The sequence below is a fragment of the Sander lucioperca genome, chromosome 11 (assembly GCF_008315115.2).
Source record: "Sander lucioperca isolate FBNREF2018 chromosome 11, SLUC_FBN_1.2, whole genome shotgun sequence".
NCBI lineage: Eukaryota > Metazoa > Chordata > Actinopteri > Perciformes > Percidae > Sander > Sander lucioperca.
In genome coordinates, this window is record NC_050183.1 from 23,226,325 (window position 1) to 23,232,769 (window position 6,445).

Genomic DNA, 6,445 nt, shown 5'->3' on the forward strand with positions numbered 1-6,445 from the left:
CTTTCTAGGCCGATTTCGATTTCTGATTTTCTTAGGCCAGCCGATACCGATTAATTTTTTCTAACCACTTTACAGCACACACATATGTATTTTCTATCTTTTCTTTAATAGAACATGTGTTGAACAGATAATGGATCACTATAAAATAGAACTATATAAATTACTCCTGGTGTGGGACATTCACACCAGTCTTGTATAAAGTACTTGAAAGCAATACTTGAGTTAAAGTACAAGTATCTTACCAGAAAATGACTTTGGTAGAAGTTAAAGTCACCTTTTAGAATATTACTTGAGTACAAGTCTTAAAGTATGTGATATTTACTGTACTTGAGTATCGAAAGTAATTTTCTGATATTAAATGTACTTAACTATTAGAAGTGAAAGTAAAAGTAAAGAAAAACTTTGATGATGAACTTTATTGTGGCTTCCTTATAGCAAAGCATAATATTCAGGGTTTCCACACCTTCTTAAACATCAAATTCAAAGTCTGACATCAACAAGGAGAAAAACAGAAACAGAATTTTAAGTTTTTGTTCACTCCAACGTACGAAAACATTTACTGTAAGTAACAAGTAACGAAGACGCTGAGGGGAAATGTAGTGGAGTAAAAGTGAAAGTTTTCAATAATATAAATAACGACATAAAGTACAGATACGTGAAAATTCTACTTAAGTACAGTAACTAAGGATTTGTACTTTGTTACATTACAACACTGATTCACACACATCTAAAGAGCAATGTTAGAACCATTTCCTTCTTTTCACATCAATACCAACTAAAGAAATGTGATTTAGGTTTTTGGTGTCGTCCCTCCACGCCCTACTTTCTCCTTGCAGGTGTCGCATATTGTAAACTTGTTATCTTCTGCACACACGCTGAAGAATTCCCAAACAGCTGACATGTTGCAGGTTAATTCACCAGGTTCCTACATGTGGAGAATAGCGCTGACACACGGCGGAGAAGTTGAGAGAAAGGAGAAAGAGAGTGTTGTGGCGTCCGTGCTGTGGCGTCCGTGCCGTGGTGTCCGTGCCGTGGCGTCCATGCCGTGGCGTCTGTGCCGTGGCGTCCGTGTGTGCGTGCGTCCTTGAGAACTGTAACTGGTATAACTTATGTTGTCAGTTAATTGGAGCGTTGACCAGCATGAAATCACCATATGTCAGACTGACCTGCCGGTCGCCGGTCATGGCCGAGCACGTGAAAACCGGCCAATTCTGGTCACCGGCCGCTCTATCGGTACACCTCTAGAAAATACATAAAGAAAAACTCAATACTTACATCAATACATGCATGGAAAAAACACATTCTTTATAATAAATACCCTTACACTCCATGTGTACTTGTCTTGATATTATGTCTTATTTGTATATTTGTATTTTTGTATATTATGTTGATATGTGCCTTTAAGTATATTGTTGTGTCTGTTGTACAGTATGTGTCTATATTAGTATGTTTACATGTCTATTTGTTGAATGTATAGCGTTAACACCCAAGTCAAATTCCTTGTGTATGTAAGTATACTTGGCCAGTAAAACTGATTCTGATTCGTGTAATTTTTGGGGAATCTTTTAAGAACACATTAAATAATATACCTTGAATTTTTTGTGTTTTGTGAAATGTGTTTTTTTAGTTGAAAAGGTAAAATACTGTAACGTGTTCCTCTGTTTTGTGATGGATTAATGAATGAATTTGAAAAACCAATGTATTAATTCCTGTTTTAATGTACAATTAAATATGAAATAAATACATGCTTTATTCCATGACCCTTGAACCCCTCCATGAGAATGATGCTGGAACAACCCAGGAATGGGAGCGTTTTTCAGGGGAGGACAGACTCAGATATCTGGAGGTCAGAGGTCAACAGATCCCTTTTGATAACGGCCATGCCAGTTTGTTTCCTCGACAAAAGTTAGCCGATTTGTTGCGGCTGTAATCAGTCCAACAAAGTGCTGCCGCGAGGGACTATTCCTCCACATGTCAAATACAACTGGTACTGCAGTTACACAATGCAAATGTAGTGGAGTTAATAATCTACTGGTGCTATTCTGCAGACTTTAGGGTAGATTCCTACACACTATCACCAGTCTGCTGTAGCCTATTTCATGGTAAGTCGCATATACTGAGCTCCACTGTTATAGTTAGTTAATGTGTTAATTGTGATAATGGCTGTGTCTCATTCCTCATACTTCAGTCAGTCCACTGCTAATGGTCACTGACCACTTCCTGCTGTAGTCCCACTTTGGATGGTTAGTATTGTCCCAAAAGGAACACTTACGTTAAAGCACTTACCGGAAATGAGGAGCGGTCGCTCAGCTCGCCGCCTCTCAAAATCTGATGAAAATCTTTCAAACTGACCTTTGTTGATCTGAAATGAAGACAGATTCAGCAGCTGCACGGCCTATTTCTCTCTTCAAATGTTTTCAGAAACACGTTTCGGTGAACTATCACGCCATCATGCTCGGTTGTGAAATCCGGGAGAAGCCAGACCCACGTGATGCGTTCGTCCAATCAGCTGCCGGTCGACGTCCCTGGTCCCTCCCCTTTCCGCTTTGTAGTCCAGACGGCGCCCGTTTAGTGCGAGTAGGGTCCATCGTTCCACACTGAACTTTTTGACTGTTTTTAGGGGGTCATCCTGGTACTTTCAGTGCTCTGACTTTTTACGTTATCTCCACGATATACTTACAACTAAGGGTTTGAAGTTGACAGTAGGAGGTTTGAGACACAGCCAATATGTTATGTAGTATATGATGTGCATGTAGTATATCCACACGGGAGGTGTCAGATTTTATATTAGAGACCAGTTTTGTTTTAGCTTAAATGAAAAAGCTCACCACGTTGTGCTAGCTTGCTAGTCTGGTTAGCCTAGCTTGATAACCTAACTTTTATGATACAACCGTGGCAACCGTAAACTGAATAATTTCTGTTTTCATTTTAGCTAACTGGAGCTCTTTATAGTGACGAATGTGATCGCGAGACACTATTCTGCTGTTTACCAGGTACAGTTGTCTACTTTTGTGATTTCATATTGGTATTTTTATTAATATCATGTGTGATACTGTTAACCAGTCTGCAGTTGCCTGTTTCGTGCTAACTGGAGCTCTTTATAGTGATTATAGTGATTATAGATGGGATATGTGTATATATGAATATGTGGCTCCTACAGGAACTTTGGAGCGTTATTTAGCCACCTTCCCAACAAGCTAGCATGACAGGTTTGGAACCAAATGGATTTCTTAGAGCTTCTAGTTTGAATATGATTCCAGTATCTTCTTCATCTTCTTTCTAGCTGCTTGCTGCAGCCTCTGAAAGACACCAAAATCAGCCTAAAATATTCTGGGCTTTTGAGAAAACATTGGGGGCTGGTTTACTGCCCAGTTGAATCAGTGGTGTAGTCTACGTGTTATGCAGGTATACGCAGTATACCCACTAAGAAAGCTCCAGGATTTTCATATACCCACTTAAAAATGCCCAATGACACGCAATGACATACTTTCCATTATAATTTTGATATATGTTGAATTGTCATCTGTGTTTTCCATCTTCACATAGGTTAAATAAAGGTATTTCCACCGTGAAGTGGGGCATAAAAGTGTATCAGAATACAGGGAATGAAGTCGTCGATGCTCAAAACTTCCCTGGGGGAGGACACCCAGACCCCCCACTATGATATGGCTCCTCCAGATTCTGGCCAATATACAGTATACCCACTACAATACCTGTGAGTTGAACCGAACTACTTTGAACTAGAAGGCAAATTTAAAAGTGAGTATAGGAATAATAATCTAATCTTAGGTCTTAAAACTGGACCCTTGTTGGTGATGTAACAACCATCAGACTGATCCTCTGACGTCAACATCCTCATGTTGAGTCATATCTGAAAGTCTTCTCCTGCAACATGAACACACACACACACACACACACACACACACACACACATGTCCAGCTGGGAAGCAGCTACATTCAGACGGCAGGAAGTTGAGGTGAAGAGACCTTTAATTAACTGGTAGGGATCAGGAAGAAAGAAGCTGTTAAACATGCAAAACGGCTGTTAGTGTAGGGAGAAGATGAGCTGTGTATTCTGGGAAACAACTCACTCACACACACACACACACACACACACACACATTCACACAGACACACATTGTATATACGTTCTTTGATTCCACATTACAAGTCAAATTTAACTAGGAATTACATTTCCTGAATGATCCAACAGATTAAAACAGATTAGCACATTGTTATGAATAATAATAATAGTTAGGAAACATTACCCTTTCCAAACAAACATGCTTCCTGTAGTTGCTGAGAGTTAACAGTACTTTGCCAACTGTTTGGCCCCTGTTTTAGATAACCCCCCCAATGCAAAGTCCACAGATCCCCAGCCTATGTGCATGACCTCGACTACCAAACACTAGCACAACGAGCTGGCATTAGTACCCGAGGTTCTCAGTGGGAGATAACAATGACAATGCACATGAACACCTCACAGAGTTGAACTTCCATTCTGAGAGATGGTAACAATATGGTCTATATATATCTATAATATATCTGGTGTATTAGCAATTCCTGAAAAAGTGTCTGCAGGTCAGTTAAACCATTCACGCTGTACAGTAGTGACACACAGACACACACACACACACACACACACACACACACACACACACAGACATGCACCCTTGCATGCATGCATGCACACACACACACACACACACACACACACACACACACAGACATGTACGTGTGTATGCATGCATTCATGCATGCACACACATACACACACACAGACATGCACCCTTGCACGCATGCATGCACGCATGCACACACACACACACACACACACACACACACACACACAGACACACACAGACATGTACGTGTGCATGCATGCACGCATCCATGCACACACACACACACACACTTATTATGTATCTGAGAAACGACTCAACACCCACCAGACTCCAGAGGAGAAACGAGCGATTTAAGGACGTGTCAGATGGAAATGAAGCTGCAGGAACGACTGCAGACTGAAGAGAGAAGAGTGTCGACACACACACATACACACACACACACACACACACACACACACACACACACACTGAAAGAGTGTGTATTGTATAATTAAAGGTTTAATTAGTCCGTTTGTTGATTCTGTTCATTCAGATGAAGTTTGGTTGGTTTAAAACTTAAAAAGTCTCTCTGACATTATTCTTAAAGCCTAAAACCCCAGAAATGATCTTAACCTTCAGTCTGAGTCTCGATATTAAACACACTTTGGACATTAATCCTGAAGCTTTTAAGCCCCATACATGTTAACATAATGTATAAGATTAATGTTCAATCATTGAATGTGTAAGTAATAAACACGTTGTCATTGTTTTAATGTCTTCTAATTTGATTAATGCCAGACACTCCAGTTAAAAATGGCATTTAATCAGAGATTAAGGAGTTTTTTCATTCTTAAAATTTAAATGTGAAGGACCTCTATATGACTAAAGCTTAATGCATTAAATGAAAGGGTTCCCTGGTTTAAAATAAAAGTTTAAATTTTTTAAAAAGTGTAAATTAAACAGCCCTGAAATCACCATCACCAAACCCACCAGACTCCATGTAAATAATCAGTACTTTTAGCGTGTATAGAGCCAGCATATTTCCACCAGACTCCATGTAAATGATCAGTACTTTTAGCGTGTATAGAGCCAGCATATTTCCACCAGACTCCATGTAAATAATCAGTACTTTTAGCGTGTATCGAGCCAGCATATTTCCACCAGACTCCATGTAAATAATCAGGACTTTTAGCGTATATAGAGCCAGCATATTTCCACCAAATCAGGACTTTTAGCGTGTATAGAGCCAGCATATTTCCACCAGACTCCATGTAAATAATCACTACTTTTAGCGTGTATAGAGCCAGCATATTTCCACCAGACTCCATGTAAATAATCACTACATTTAGCGTGTATAGAGCCAGCATATTTCCACCAGACTCCATGTAAATAATCAGTACTTTTAGCGTGTATAGAGCCAGCATATTTCCACCAGACTCCATGTAAATAATCACTACTTTTAGCGTGTATAGAGCCAGCATATTTCCACCAGACTCCATGTAAATAATCAGGACTTTTAGCGTTTATAGAGCCAGCATATTTCCACCAAATCAGGACTTTTAGCGTGTATAGAGCCAGCATATTTCCACCAGACTCCATGTAAATAATCAGTACTTGTAGTGTGTATAGAGCCAGCATATTTCCACCAGACTCCATGTAAATAATCAGGACTTTTAGCGTGTATAGAGCCAGCATATTTCCACCAGACTCCATGTAAATAATCAGGACTTTTAGCGTGTATAGAGCCAGCATATTTCCACCAGACTCCATGTAAATAATCAGGACTTTTAGCGTGTATAGAGCCAGCATATTTCCACCAGACTCCATGTAAATAATCAGGA